The 15,466-nt window shown below is 42.1% G+C and overlaps 2 pseudogenes across 1 annotated transcript in view; one reads left to right on the forward strand and one right to left on the reverse strand.

Annotated features, from left to right (window-relative positions):
- LOC100585076 overlaps window positions 1–3,343 on the reverse strand; it is a 1,278,821-nt pseudogene extending 1,275,478 nt beyond the window's left edge. The window contains exons 1-3 of the transcript XR_004032673.1: window positions 3,088–3,343; window positions 1,215–1,317; window positions 169–383 (exon numbers count right to left, since the gene is read on the reverse strand). The product of XR_004032673.1 is annotated as a neuroblastoma breakpoint family member 10-like (transcript). The remainder of the gene's footprint in view (window positions 1–168; window positions 384–1,214; window positions 1,318–3,087) is intronic.
- Window positions 3,344–12,781: 9,438 nt separating this feature from the next.
- LOC115837572 lies at window positions 12,782–13,234 on the forward strand (annotated as a pseudogene).
- Window positions 13,235–15,466: the final 2,232 nt, after the last annotated feature.

Genomic DNA, 15,466 nt, shown 5'->3' on the forward strand with positions numbered 1-15,466 from the left:
CCATGGGTTTCCCATCTCTTCTTACCCAGGAAGTCCTGGTCATGTCATGGCCACGTAAGCTTAGTGGAAAAAAACCCCACTGATACAACTGTCATTGTGAAAGTATGGAGGTCTGGAGTCTCTCATAAGCCTGAGGTTCTGGGTCATCAGGGCCTATGGCCACCTTACCTGGGCTGAGCTTTTGGACAAGGTGCTTTGCCAGTCTACACCCCTCAGCCAGCTGTTCTTGGAGGTCCTGCCCCTGGGACTTGTCCAGCTCATCTGGAGTGAGGAGGGTCTGGAGATGCTGATTCAATGAGCGGGAGGCATCTCTCCCTTCCCGTAACTTCTCCCTTAACTGGGTCAGCTCTCGTTCCTGAGAGTGAACCAGGACTTTATATTGCCTAAGGTGAGACAGTAGAGAAAATTTAACAGTGGAAAGGGATGACTGATCTGTTCTAATATTGCAACAGAGATTTCTGAGACAATGTCCTCAAGGAGACCTCAAAGCAGAAGGTCAGCACATGTTTAAAGGAATATCTGTGGCCAAGTGAAAGAATAGAAAATGGTTTACAGGCTTCCTCTATATCAGAGAGGGCTCCTGTAAGATCCTTGATGATGTTCCATTCATCTTTCTCTTCTGTAAACAAAAGTAGGTGTCTTCCTAACTCAGTTACAAAAAGACATCCTTTCAGTTCCTCACTCTGGCCATGGACATTTCCACGTGAAAATACACATAGTGCATCTTGTGTTCACTAGATACAAAGCCATGTACAGAAATGAGGCCAGGTGCAGATGGGGTGAATTGAAAAGACAAAAGAAGAAAAGAATGACAGGGTCGAGAAGGCAACATTGATTGAGTGGAAGAATGAGAAGCCGCAGTCAGGAGGTGATTCTCACTAAAGGTAAGTGGGGTGGTGATGGCACACCATTTTGAGTATACGGAATGCTGCTGGGTGGTTCCCACTCCTTTGGTTAATTTCGTGTTATGCAAATTTCACCTCAACAATTACTTGTTTGAAAAAGAGAAAACAAGGCTCTGAGAAGCAACTGCAACCCATAACTTATTATTATCCTTGTTCTCTGTGTGATAAATATTTGTGTGTCGCAAGCCTGCCATGGCAGTTCCTGCCCTTCCCCTGGCCCAGCTTAGCTCTTACGTCTCCCCGCCAAGCTGCTGTACTTCAGAGATTTACACACCTGCCCCCCTGCCTGCCCCCATGGGGCCCCCTCACCTGACCTCCTCAGCTTGCTTGAGCTGCTCTGCAAGCTTCTCCTCCTTGAACTGTAGCTCATTCCTCAGCATAGATTTTAGGAGCTCTTTGCACTCTTCATACTCTGAGAAAAGACAGACACGCCTGCCTCAGCGGAAGGCTGGACATGCTGCTGTGGTCATTGCCTACAGGGCAGGAGCCATGTCCATCCCAAGGACAAAACTATCCCCAGTACCAGGCTCTAGGCAGGGATTTCCACATCTTTACTCTTCAGTCTCCTGACTTTCTGGCATCTGATCTTCCAAAATTTAGAGACGAAGAAAGAGAACCTCAAGGGCACATCAAGGAAGTTGACAAGATGATTCAACCACAACGAAGTGGAGTCAGAATTCACAGCCCCTGAGGTCTGACTCTGAATGCGGGGCCACTTTCTCAAGCCTTGCAACCTCTCTTCTACAACACTGCACTGGGGCATGAAGTAGTGATTTCTTGTACGGTCGGGAAGGCCCCTAGGACTATGGGACTGATGGTTTCCCTTTTACTGGGTATTTCAAGGATAAATATGTCAAAGACTTTAAAAATATTTGATTTTTAAGTCATATATTCAGATATGATTTTAAGAATCATATCTGAAGCATAAAATGTGAGATGTAAGACCATAAGGCCATGAAGGAAATATGCCCAAATACTAATAAAGTTTGTGTTAATTTAGAAACAGCAGAATGAAGAACTAATAGGTGGTGTTTACTCTGTGCCAATAAATGTTCTAGGAGATTGACAGGAAATAGCTCATGTAATTCATTGCAGCAATTTACAGAGGTAGGTGTTATTGTAGTACTCTCTCAACAGATGAGGAAACTGAGGGACAGACAAGACAAGCAACTTGGATGGAGCCCAGGAGACAGGCCCAGGGTCCCTGCTCTGCACACTGCACTGCTGCTTCCACACATTCTTGGGTGTGATCTTTCTTCCTCTTTAGGAACAAGAGTCTGTGCCCCAGGAAGAAGGACTTCTCTCTCACCAAGATACTCTCTGCTTTTTATTTTTATTTATCATTATTATTTTTTTTTGACGAGTCTTGCCCTGTTGCCCAGACTGGAGTGCAATGGCACAATCTTGGCTCACTGCAACCTCTGCCTCCTGGCTTCAAAGGATTCTCCTGCCTCAGCCTCCCGATTAGTGGGGATTACAGTCACCCGCCACCACACCCACCTACTTTTTGTATTTTTAGTGGAGATGGGGTTTCTCCATGTTGCCCAGGCTGGTCTCAAACTCCTGACCTCGTGCTCTGCCCGCCTCAGCCTCCCAAAGGGCTGGGATTACAGGAGTCAGCCACCGTGCACGACCCCTACTCCCTGCTCTTGATTATGTCACTTACAGATAGCACAGGTTCTATTAGGAGCAGACTCCTCTTGAAGCCCCTCAGAGCGAGTACTGGGTGCCATCACCAAGTTTCCTTCAGAGTCACTAGAACAGAGCTTTGCCTATTGGGCCTCAACAGAAGCTTGAACTGAATAAAAGTTCAGCAGTCCCAGACATTTAGAACAACAGACTAGATATTGTTTGTCTGCAGGATCTTACATGGTACAGAGAGGATTCTTGAAAACATGATTGAGCCTCTTGGAGAAAACAGGTCGTTCTGTGCCTGGGTCAGAAATCAATAACTGGGAGTTTAACTCTAGTCCCACCCCCAGCTGACTGCAAACATGGAAAGTTGCTAAATACTTTGGTACCTCTGTCTTCCAACTTTAACAAAATGTTAAAACACCCATTTCTGTTTTCCTAGAAGTACGGGAAGGATGAAATTATTTTTGATGGAGAGAGCATTTAGTATCTCAGAGAGAAGACAGGACATCATTCATTACTTTCATGACGGGGAGCCTATAGATCTTACTGTATTTCTTCTGCTGGTTGGCCAGGAAGCAGGCCACTTGAGTTACAAGAAATTTCTCTTTGAGGTTTCTGAACTGCTGTTTGTTCTCTGCCAGCTGGGGGCGCAATTTCTCATTGATTTCTAGAATGTTCATCTCTGCCTTCTCACTGGACCAAGGGCTGGCAGATACCACCATGCTGACGTTTGTGGCAGGAGAGGTGGGGCCAGGGACTGGGGAGAAGAAACCTAAACATATGATGGGTTAGAAACTGGTGAAATCAAATAGGTTTAATCAGGACTGAGGGATGTCCATAACTGAAATTCTTTTTTTTTTTTTTTTTTTGAGACCGAGTCTCGCTCTGTCGCCCAGGCTGGAGTGCAGTGGGGCAATCTCGGCTCACTGCAAGCTCCGCCTCCCGGGTTCACGCCATTCTCCTGCCTCAGCCTCTCCGAGTAGCTGGGACTACAGGCGCCTGTCACCACGCCCGGCTAATTTTTTTGTATTTTTAGTAGAGACGGGGTTTCACTGTGGTCTCGATCTCCTGACCTCGTGATCCGCCCACCTCGGCCTCCCAAAGTGCTGGGATTACAAGCGTGAGCCACCGCGCCCGGTCCATAACTGAAATTCTTTACTTACTGTTGAGAAAAACGTGATCACTCCCCACAGCACTTTAGGATCCTTAACCAGAAAAACAAGGTTCGAGGTGCCTGAACTCAGAGCTGAAGGTAATGCCAGTAGCTCAGACTCTGATAAGAGTGAGGTAGACAGTGGCCAGCGTGCCAGGTAACCGTCTGCAGTTGCAATAACGGAATTAGAATGTGGGGGTGTCATGGAATCTTAGGAGCCCTTCATTCCAACTGCCCAGGCTTTGCTGAAACACAGGCACCCTGGTCTCACTTGAGGGTCACCACCAATGGGGATCATTCCTTCAGCATTCACTCTCAGTAATCGTGTACCCTTGTGATAATGCCACAGACCCATCTCTTTCCCAATACACCTAAGCATATTCCTCACTGTTTATCTCTTGTCTGTACAACATCATCAAGGCAGAAACAGTTTCCCAACAGGTTATATTTTCTTAATGGTAGTCATGAAGTCACCCCACCTGCTCTAGGTTAAAATGGATCTTAAGGCTTTTCCACAGGTGTAAGATATCAAACTTTTAGCCTGCCCTGATATCCTCTGGGTCTTCTGCAGTTTTTTCTGTATCCACTAGAAAGTGAATGAATAATTTTTTAAAAATGTTTTCTTTCCTGTCTCAGTGTTCTTCCTGCTGCATCCCATTGTTATGTTGATTTCCTTTTTTCTTACTGGGGCACCATCTTGGGTTTTCATTACACTCTAGACCAGTTTGACATCCCTACGTCCAAAGCTCTTCCTCTATGTGGGTTGATTTGTTTTTTAATGTCACTGAGCACTACATTTTATACTTGTCACTTATAGATGTCATTCTAGTGCCACAAGACCTCTTTTCAAGGTATCAAGTGATCAAAGTCATTTATATAGAGGTCTCCTGAAAACATGTGTAACCATCTGTCTTGGTAAGTTTTGTAAACCCTGATGCTATTTTGTTGTTTCCACTTTGTTTTCCCATATGCTGAAAAGAACAGGGCCACGAGCAGTTCTTGTGGAATATGGTTTGATATATATTTTGTTGAGATGACCTAACACCATTGATTTTTGGTTGCATTCCACTAACAGAACATGGCAAGATCAAGGTTATGGTCAGGGTTGGTTGGTGATCCTCAGTGTTGCTGTGCAGTAGAAGGTGAGTTTGAGGTGAGAGGAACGAGTCGGAAAGAGTGATCCCATGAACCACCTCTTCACTTTCTCAGCTTTCATCCCCACCTAGGTTTTGTAAGCCTGGAACTTGGGAGACTGTTCTGTAGCCCAGATCTCCTAAGATTGGCTGCTGGACTTAGGCCTGAGTTGAGGGTGCAGTGGGTTGACCCTGGGCTGCCCAGCATTCATGTGGAAGTGAAGGAAGGAGGACTGGTCAATCCCATTTGAAAGCATCCCTCTCTGCAGCCTACACCATCTTCCAATGACACTGTAAGGATACTGCTTTGAGATGTATCAAAGGCTTTAAGTCAATGTATTTTCTGGGGTCTGGGAGACCTGACATTCTGTGTCAGAATGAAAATCTGTCAAGTTTCTGGCTGGGCGCGGTGGCTCACGCTTGTAATCCCAGCACTTTGGGAGGCCGAGGCGGGCGGATCACGAGGTCAGGAGATCGGGACCACGGTGAAACCCCGTCTCTACTAAAAATACAAAAAAATTAGCCGGGCGTGGTGGCGGGCGCCTGTAGTCCCAGCTACTTGGAGAGGCTGAGGCAGGAGAATGGCGTGAACCCGGGAGGCGGAGCTTGCAGTGAGCCGAGATTGCGCCACTGCACTCCAGCCTGGGCGACAGAGCGAGACTCCGTCTCAAAAAAAAAAAAAAAAAAGAAAAGAAAATCTGTCAAGTTTCTAAATGAAAAAACTGCAGGTTCACAAAGTTACATGGGTTACTTTAGATCACAAAGGGATGAGTTTTCAGCACTGCCAAGAAAAGCAATCACAATAATTATTCAGTAATTATTCATAGGATCCATATAATCCAGTAAATATTCACATAATTAGTAATTATTCATTGACCAATTTGTACAAGGCATTTTGCTCAAAACTGTGTTTATATTTGGACATTGTATCTTCATCATAATCCTTAAGATAATGCTATTATCCATAAGTAACAGGTAAGAAACCTGAAGATGAGGGATTGCTAATCATGTATTTGGCCATATTTCCATTTTTGGTTTTTGTGATGCTGGAAGAATGACCAGAATGAGTCACAGGAAGAGTATTCATTCCTGTATTATTTTGCAGGACAGAGGTGTGCCCTTCTAGAGTACTGGGGCCAAAATTCAGAAGTGTCTGCAACCTTGCTTTAACAGTATGGGAAATAACCTCTATCACCTGGAATTTCCCTGGAACTTTGGAATATACAAGAGAAGTATGAGACCTGGGTCTTCCTTTGGCTGTGTTTAATTCACTCTTCTATGGAATACCAATGATTCTAAGACTTTTGCCTTTTCATAACCACAATGTATGTTTTATGGAGAAGATTTTACACTTTGCTCTATTTAGAAAGAATAAATATGAGCAATGGTTTAGGTTTTATGCCTTGGACTTAATATTTTTCTGATTTCTGTTTTGAGATTAAATTCTCATGTAAATAGAAAAATAATTATCATTTCTCATAAGGCCAAGTTTGTTATCAGTTTGAGTTTTTGAAGATGAAGCACAAACTTTTGATTTTATCTTTGTCCCCATCAGCGCCAGTCATTGCCTCTCAGTACGACCTGGACTTCCCCTGCATTTACCCTCGTGCTGCTGAGCCATCTCCATGCACTGTCCAATTCCATCAGTGATTCGGGGTCCTCCCAAGGCTCCCTGAAATGGGCAAAGGGATCAGGACATCAGACACATTCCAGACACAAAGGCAACCCATACTGTAGAGTGAGCAGCTGTGTTCCCACTTCCCCAATGTTCCAGTGATGTCCTCAAACTGAAGGGAACACTTTCCCTCTTTAAGGGTCTGTTCTTCATGTCTCAATGCCTCTGATCTAGTGAACACAACTGTCCTGAAAGTGAAAGAACTTGCTAAATTTCGGGTTTCTGGTTAGGTCGATAGAATAGGTTTATAAGACTTCCTTACTTACCCATGACTGCTGAAGTTTGAATTCTTAGCAGTATGATTCCTTTTCTTGTAAGCTGAGCAGCTTAGGAAAGATTGGCCATGTTGCTGTGCAAGAAGAGGTAAACTTAATTTCTACTCAGAGCATGCTTGAATGTGAAACTAGGGCTTCCACTCTTCCAAAGTTGGACTGTCACTGCCTCAGGCATGTGTCCCGAAGAGCTCGTGTCTCTTCTGTACTCAAAATAAAGTTTAAATGGAGCCCAGCAAGCCAGATCTCCTTTACTTCTAGGTTCCCTCAACAGTTTCTCCTCTGCTTTAGAGACTGCATTGAAAATATTCTTGTTCTGCTGTTGTGTTTTGGCTTTAGAATGATGTGATGCAGCTCAATGTGTCCTACCCCCAAGTTGATCAGAGTAAGAAACAGCTGGGAAAGTCAGTGCAAATACAAGTTCATCATCCTCCTTGCAGGGATTCCGATTCAGAGGGCTCAGGTGGGGCCTGGAATGTGTTTGTTAACATGACTCAGATGTGCAGTCAATTTGGGGACTCGGTGATACCATCGACTTTATAGTTTATGGGATGATTTTTTCTGTTTTCCTGATGAAGAAACTGAGGCAGAGAGAGTCTGTAACTTGCCCAAGTTCCCCTTGCTGTAAGTCCTGGAGCCAGATTTCAGGTGGAGCAGCCTCTTCCCCATCCCCTTCCCACATTTTCCAATTCAGCTGGGACAGTTCTTTCCAAGTACATGTTTCTCTTCCCTATACCTCATTTCTGAAAAAAGGAAAACTGGAATTTAACTTCTTTCATCTAATACATTTCCTCACAACATGCTGCCAGCATCATATTCTGGCCACTTACTATTAAAGTGAGATGCTTTTTTTTTTCTTGAGACAGGGTCTTGTTCTGTCACCCAGGCTGGAGTGCAGTGGTGATTACAGATCACTGCAACCTTGAACTCCTGGGCTCAAGCGATCCTCCTGCCTCAGCTTTCCAAGTAGTTGGAACTCCAGGCACAAATCACCATTTCTGGCTAATTTTTTATTTTTCGTAGAGACAAGTTCTTGCTGTGTTGCTCAGGCTGGTTTTGAACTTCTGGCCTCAAGCGATCCTCCCACCTAGGCCTCCAAAAGTGCTGGGATTACAGGAGTAAAACACTGAGCCTGGCCCTGAAATGCTTTTTTATTTTTAATGAAAATACAAGACATGGAGATGTGGAAAGACACCTTGCTTTATTACTCTTATTATTATTTCTATAGTATAATTCATATATCACAAAAATCACCATTTTTAAGCACATATTTCAGTGTCTTTTACCATATTGCAAAAGTTCTGCAACCATCACCACTACCTAATTCCAGAATATTTTCATAATGCCAAAAAGCATGCCTGTACCTATGGGCAGTCACTCTCCAATTTCCCCCTTCTTGCGGTCTCTGACAACCACTAATCTACTTTCTCTATATATAGATGTACTTGTTCTGGGCACTTCCTCTATATGGAATAACAAAGTGGCATTTTGCATCTGCTTCTCAGCATATTGTTCTCAAGTTTCATCCTTTTTAGCCTGCATCAGTACTTCAACTTCTTTATGGCCAAATAATATTCCACCATATGGTTATACCACATTTTGTTTATTCATCAACTGATGGTGGTTTAAGATGTTTCCACTTTTTAACTATTATGAATAATGCTGCTATGAACAGCTTTGTACATGTTTTTGAGTGAACATCTGTTTTTCATTTTCTTGGTTATAAACTTAGGAGTGCAATTGCTGCATCATATGTCACTTTATGTTTAACTTTCTTTTATGTTTAACTTTTTGAGGAACTCACACACTGTTTACCAACTTCAGTGGCTATGCCATTTTACATTCTCACTAGTAATATACGAGAATTCCATATTCTCCGTAACTTTCCAAACATGTGTTGTCTTTATTTTTTTAAGTCATACTAGTGGGTGTGAAGTGGTGTCTCATTTTGGCTTAAATTTACATTTTCCTAATGATGAAAAACATTGAACATCTTTGCATGTGCTTCTTGGCCATTTGTGTGTTTGCTTTAGAGAAACCTCTACTCACAAATTTTTTCCCATTGTTAAATTTGGTTGTTTGTCATTTATTGCTCAGTTATATGAATTCCTTATATACTCTAGGTACTAGACCTGTGTCAAATATATAATTTGGAAATAGTTCTCCCATTATGTGGATTATCTTTTCACTTCCTTGACAGTATCCTTTGAAGCATATAAGTTTTTTATTTTAGTGAAGTCCATTTATCTATCTACTTTTGGGTTGTTTGTGCCTACTTAAAAAATGTCTAATCCAAAGTCACAAAGATTCGTACCTATGTTTTCTTCAAGACATCGCTTTTTGAATGACAACTTTCCTGGGTTTTACTGGAGGGCAGACATTGTTTATTTACACCTCCAGTCCATTACCGATGTTTCTGCTGATTGTATTCATATGCTCACCACCCCTCCATGGAGCATCCCATGGCCTGTAACAGAGCTCTGGGGACTGATATCCTTCCACTGACTTTGGCGGTGGTGAGAGCCCTGGTCATGTGGTTCAGCTTGGCCTTAACCTGACCCAGTTGCACATATTCCTTAGGGCCTTTAGAGTTGAAGTCGAGAGCCTCTCTGAGAACGCTTGCCAGCCCATGCTGTTCTAAGGCTGGAGCAAACTTCCTCAGTCTATTCCAGACAGAGGGGACTGCAGGGGTTGGACTCATTCAAGACATCTCTGGTGTTAGAAAGTAGACCTGTTTCAGGGTTTGGGGAAGATTGTTCAAAATGAACTAGGTTCTCTCTATTTTTACTGTATGTGTGACTTCTTCCTAGAAACAAAGGAAGAATATTTACGTTAGAACTTTTTGTCTATTCTTTGTCAATTGTTGTTTGTCTACAATTTTAATGTGGATAAAGGAGAGCTCAGTGTAAATATATTCTTAACAATTAGTGGTTCATGTCCACTGCCATGCAATCATATTTAAATCTATGAACTGGCTGGACACGGTGGCTCACACCTGTAATCCCAGCACTTTGGGAGGCTGAGGCGGGTGGAACATGAGGTCAGGAGATCGAGACCATCCTGGCTAACACGGTGAAACCCCATCTCTACTAAAAATACAAAAAATTAGCTGGGTGTGGTGGCGGGCACCCGTAGTCCCAGCTACTTAAGAAGCTGAGGCAGGAGAATGGTGTAAACCCAGGAGGCAGAGCTTGCAGTGAGCCGAGATTGAGCCACTGCACTCCAGCCTGGGCGACAGAGCCAGACTCCATCTCAAAAAAAAAAAAAAAAAAAAAAAAATCCATGAACTATCGTGTTACTTAGGTATTATCCTGCTCCTGATGAGAAAACAAACTCAGAAAGATTGCAAAATTTCCCTAGGTCACAAAACACTAGTGAGGAGAGGAATAAGAATTAGAAACCAGATCCTTTTGTCCTTCAAAGCTAACCGAGTACCATTAGATCAAACTGATTTACATACTTTTGCTGGAATTAGTCTCAGAGTTTGTGGTTCTCACTTGATTTTCCCGAGGAAACTGTGTGCCACTTTAATATCATTTCAGACTTTGAAATTTAAAAATGTTATTATACTTTTTTGTCTTTGTTCTATTCCATTGCTTTTGGTTTCTTCTCAACGGATCCCTCTTATTTATATGCTAAATATTTGTTACCTATTTTCTGTCAATTTTCACATTTTTGAGTGTTTGTTTTCTCTTTGTTGTATGCTAACAGTTCTTCACTGAGGTATAATTTGCATAGTGTATACTGCAAAAAACCTAAAGGTACAGCTTAAGAAATTTTCATATAACTATACATTGTATAATAACACCCAGTTAAAGACAGAGGACATTTTCTGCCATGCCACAAAGTTCTGATGTGGTCCTCGCCAGTCAATACTCATCCCTCAAATGAATAGTATATTCTGAATGTTGTCACTGCCTTAATCCCTTTGTGTTGCTGGAAAGGAATACCAGAGGCTGGGTAATTTGTAAAGAAAAGAGGTGCATTTTGCTTAGAGTTCTGCAGGCTGCACTAGAAGCATGGCACCCGCATCTGGTCTTAATGAGGGCCTGAGGCTGCTTCCACTTGCAGCAGAAGGTGAAAAGGAACCAGTGGGGGCAGAGATCATATGGTGAGAGAGGAAGCAAAAGAGAGTAAAGATGAGAGGCAGTTTTTAATAACTAGCTCCTACAGGAAGTAACTCACTACCTTCTCCCAGGGTGGGGATTAATCTATTCATGAGGGACCCACTCCCATGACCCAAACACCTCCCATTAATCCCCACCTCCAATACTGGGGGCCACATTTAAACATGTGATTTGGAGGGGACCAATATTTAAACTATAGCAGCCACCATAGATTAATTTTGCTTATTCATGTGCTTCATAAAAATGGAGTCATTTTGGCCAGGCCCGGTGGCTCACGCCTGTAATCCCAAGACTTTGCGAGGCTGAGGCGGGCAGATCACATGAGGTCAGAGGTTCAAGACCGGCCTGGCCAACATGGGAAAACCCTGTCTCTACTGAAAATACAAAAATTGGTCAGGCGTGGTGGCAGGTGCCTGTAATCCCAGCTACTTGGGAGGCTGAGGCAGGGAAAATTTCTTCAACCTGGGAGGCGGAGCCAAGATCGTGCCACTGCACTCCAGCCTGGGGGACAGAGTGACAGTCCATCTCAAAAAAATAAAAAAATAGAATCATTTAGTATGTTCTCTTGTTTTGACTTCTCTTTACTCAGGTGGGTATATATGCCACTAATTTGTTTGATTGTGTTTTTCCCTTGTTTCATTTTGTTTTGGCCAAGTAATATCTTATTGATTGTACGATTATCACACAATTTAATATCCATTTTACTGATGGGAGATAGGTTTGATGACTACTGTGCATAAATAACTATGAATATTCTCATACAATTATTTCTGTGAAGATACTTATTTTCCTGGGTATCTATAGCTAGGGATGGAGTTTCTTGGTGAATGGGTAGAAAATGGAGAGTTTTGCAATGTATTTGTATTGTTTTACATTTCTATGAAAGATGTAGGCCATTTCCAGTTGCTCTACATTCCCACACACTTACTATTTTCAGTCTTTTAAACTATACCAGGTGTGTAGTGATATCCTAATTTGGTTTCTCATGCCTAATGTTCATTTAGATATCTTCTTGTGGAAAATATCTTCTCAAATTTTTATATTCATTGATATACTGGGCTGTTTGTGATTTTCTTTGTAATCTATAGGAGTTCTTTATATATTTTGAATGAGTCCATTTATATATACATACTTTTTGCTATATTATATAGCAAATAATTATTCCTGGTCTACAGATAGCGTTTAAGTTATTAAACAACAACATAATAAGCAGAAGCTGTTAAAAAATGAAGTGCAATTCGCTTGATTTCTTATTGTGGTGAGTGCTACAGTATCTAGTCTAAGAAATATTTTCCTATGTCAAGTTCATGAAACTATTTCCTATTTTTCCTTTACAAGGTTTCCAATTTTAACTTTCACATCTTAAGTTAGTTTCAATATATGATGGAGAGTGGTTAACTTTTTAAAACGACAAATATTATTTCACTCAAAATCGTTTTATTTAAAAGTCTTTCATTTCCCCAATGAGGGGCATTGGTGTCTTTGTTTCTAAAACATTTAGAAGTGGCGATGCGAGCATGTTCTCACTCATGGGTGGGAATTGAACAATGAGAACACTTGGACACAGGGCAGGCAACATCACACACCGGGGCCTGTCATGGGGTGAGGGCTGGGGGAGGGATAGCATTAGGATACATACCTAAAGTAAATGACGAGTTAATGGGTGCAGCAAACCAACATGGCACATGTACACCTATGTAACAAACCTGCACGTTGTGCATACGTACCCTAGAACTTAAAGTATCATGTATAATATATATATATATTTTTTTTTTTCTTTTTTTTAAGTGGCAGTGCGAGGGCTGCGGCACAGCTAGCAGAGCCGGGGCGAGGAGGACAGCGCCTGCATCGAGCTCTCCCCGTCCCCCGCGGCCTCAGCAGCAGCGACCAGAGGAGCCCCTGCATCAACGCAACGGCCAAGTGGACGCCTCCATCTACAGCCTCGTGGCGAATGAGAACTGTTAGGACGCGGCCATTGTGCGCAACAAGGACTCGCCCTCCATCTGGGCCGCCGTCCCAGGGAAAACCTTCATCAACATCACACCAGCTGAGGTTGGTGTCCTGGTTGGCAAAGATTGGTCAAGGTTTTTTGTGAATGGGCTGACCCTGCGGGGCCAGAAATATACTGTGGTCCCAGACTCACTGCTACAGGATGGGGAATTGACCGTGGATCTTCATATGAAGAGCATCGGTGGAGCCCCCACCTTCAACGTCATTATCACCATGACTGCCAAGACGCTAGGCCTGCTGATGGGCAAAGAAGGTGTCCACGGCAGTTTCATCAACAAGCAATGTTATGAAATGGCCTCCCACCTTCAGCGTTCCCAGTACTGACCTCCTTTGTTCCTTGCCCTCCAACGCTCCCCACAGCTTTGCCCCCATTTCCTTCTTATACACACACCATTTTAATTTCAGGGGCCATTACCCCACACACCTTATTGCTGCCAAAGCCACATGGGCTGGGGACCAGGGATATACGACAGACACCTTCCCCTACCCATACCCCTCCTGTGTGTGGTTGGAAAACTTTGTTTTGAGGGATTTTTTATGAATAAAAAAGATTCTACTAAAAAAAATACATAACTGTACATATGTGGGCATATTGTTTGAATCTGTATTATTTTACTTTGACATATTTATGAATACTTACACCATTACTACGTTTTTGAATTACTGTAGCTTTAAAATCAGGTTTGAAATCTAGCAGAGTAAGTCCTCCAACTTACTGCTTCTTCAAGACCGACTTGCTTATTCTAGGTTCTTGGATTTTCAAATACATTTTGAAATTAGCTTTTAAATTTCTCTAAAGTCTCCTACTAGAAATATTAATCAGAATTGTGTTGATGTAATATGCTAACAAAATTGAGTCTTCCAATCAATGAACATGATATATATTTATTTAGTCTTCTTTAATTTTTCTCAACAATTGCTTTTAGGGGCCTTGTACCTGCTTCATTGCATGTATTGTTAAGCATGTAATGATTCTGGCTATTAAACTCTATTATGTTTTATTGAATTTCATTTTCTAGCTGCTAATTGCTAGTATGGAGAAATTAAGATGAAATCAACTTTATATAAAGGTATAATTTCGGTACAACAGACTGCACCACTTTAAAATGTGTAATTCAATGCATGTTTACAAGTGTATACACTAACGGAACTACTGCCACAACCAAGATAGAAATTCCCTATGCCCCAAAGTTTCTTGTACCCCTTTGCAGTTCATCAGTCTTTCAACCCTCAGCCCCAAGGAGCCGCTGTCACTTCAGGTCCGTTTGCATTTTTAACCATTTTCTATAAATGAAATTATCAACCTGTGTTCTTTTGTGTCTGCCTTCCTTCATGCATCAACGTAATTTTAAAATCCATCCGTAATGCCTTGTAATTGCTGACTAGTATTCCTTCGTGTGGCTATACCATGTATGTTTGTACTTTTCTATCATTTCTATCATTCCGCGTTTGGGCTATTATGAAGAAACTATCATGAGCATCCATACGTGGCAGGCCAGGTCTCACTAACACAGGCCTCCCTAACAACTGTTTCAGGAACGACTGAGTGGCTCAGTTAAATATGAAGAGGAAAAAAAAAAAAAAAAAAGAAGCCAGTGCCCTTATACAAAGGCTGGAATGTAACAAAAGCCCACCAAGAGTTTTGTCTAGGCTTTTCCTGGGCCTTAAAGCATGACGAAATAACGAAGGCATTCTTAACAGGATTAATTTAGTATTAAACGAGTTTTATTGGGGGTCTGAAGAAACTCCCCAGGCCTCCACAAACAAGTTTATTGCAGGTCTGAAGGAACTCCCCAAACCTCTATGATTTAGCAGGAGACAAGATAAGGGCCCCCAGCACCTAGACCCCTTTAGATTAAGTGAATTTACTGAGGTTCCAGAGGAAGGTCTTCAGGACTCAGACTTAGTTATAGATTAAAAGAAGTTAATCACTTATGTATTTAGATGAATGCACACTTCCACATACACATACAGCTTAGAAGGTACATAAGCTCAGGAAAACTTTGTAATTTTGAGTTGGTCTGGTGATAATTTCCAGGCCATTTCCCTGTAACCAGTTGCAAAAGTAAAAACTCTCTTCCTCCCGAGTTCATCTGCGTCTCATTACTGAGCCACGAGAAATAGCAGCCCGCCCCTCAGTTTGGTCTGGAAACACACATACAGATTATTGTGCAGACATAGTCTGTAAATTCCTAGGAACGGAATGACTATCTGATTTGTGTATGTTTAACCTTTAAGAAACTGTTAGATTTTCAAAGGAGCTGTACCATTTTTCATTCCTACAAGTATAAGATTTCCAGGTGCTTTATATCCTCACCAACATGTGCTATTTTCAGCCTTTTTAATTTTAGCCATTCTCATGGATATGTACTGGTATCTCATTGTTGCACTGATCTCCCTGATGACCAAACAGTGGAGCATCTTTTCCTATGCTAATTGACTATTCATGTATCTTCTTTTCTGAAGTATCTATTCAAGTCTTTTGAGAAATTGTTTCATTGTGCTGTTTATCTTATCAGACTGCAGTATTTATATATATATATATATATGTGTATG

Source organism: Nomascus leucogenys, chromosome 12 (assembly GCF_006542625.1).
Source record: "Nomascus leucogenys isolate Asia chromosome 12, Asia_NLE_v1, whole genome shotgun sequence".
Taxonomy (NCBI): Eukaryota; Metazoa; Chordata; class Mammalia; order Primates; family Hylobatidae; genus Nomascus; species Nomascus leucogenys.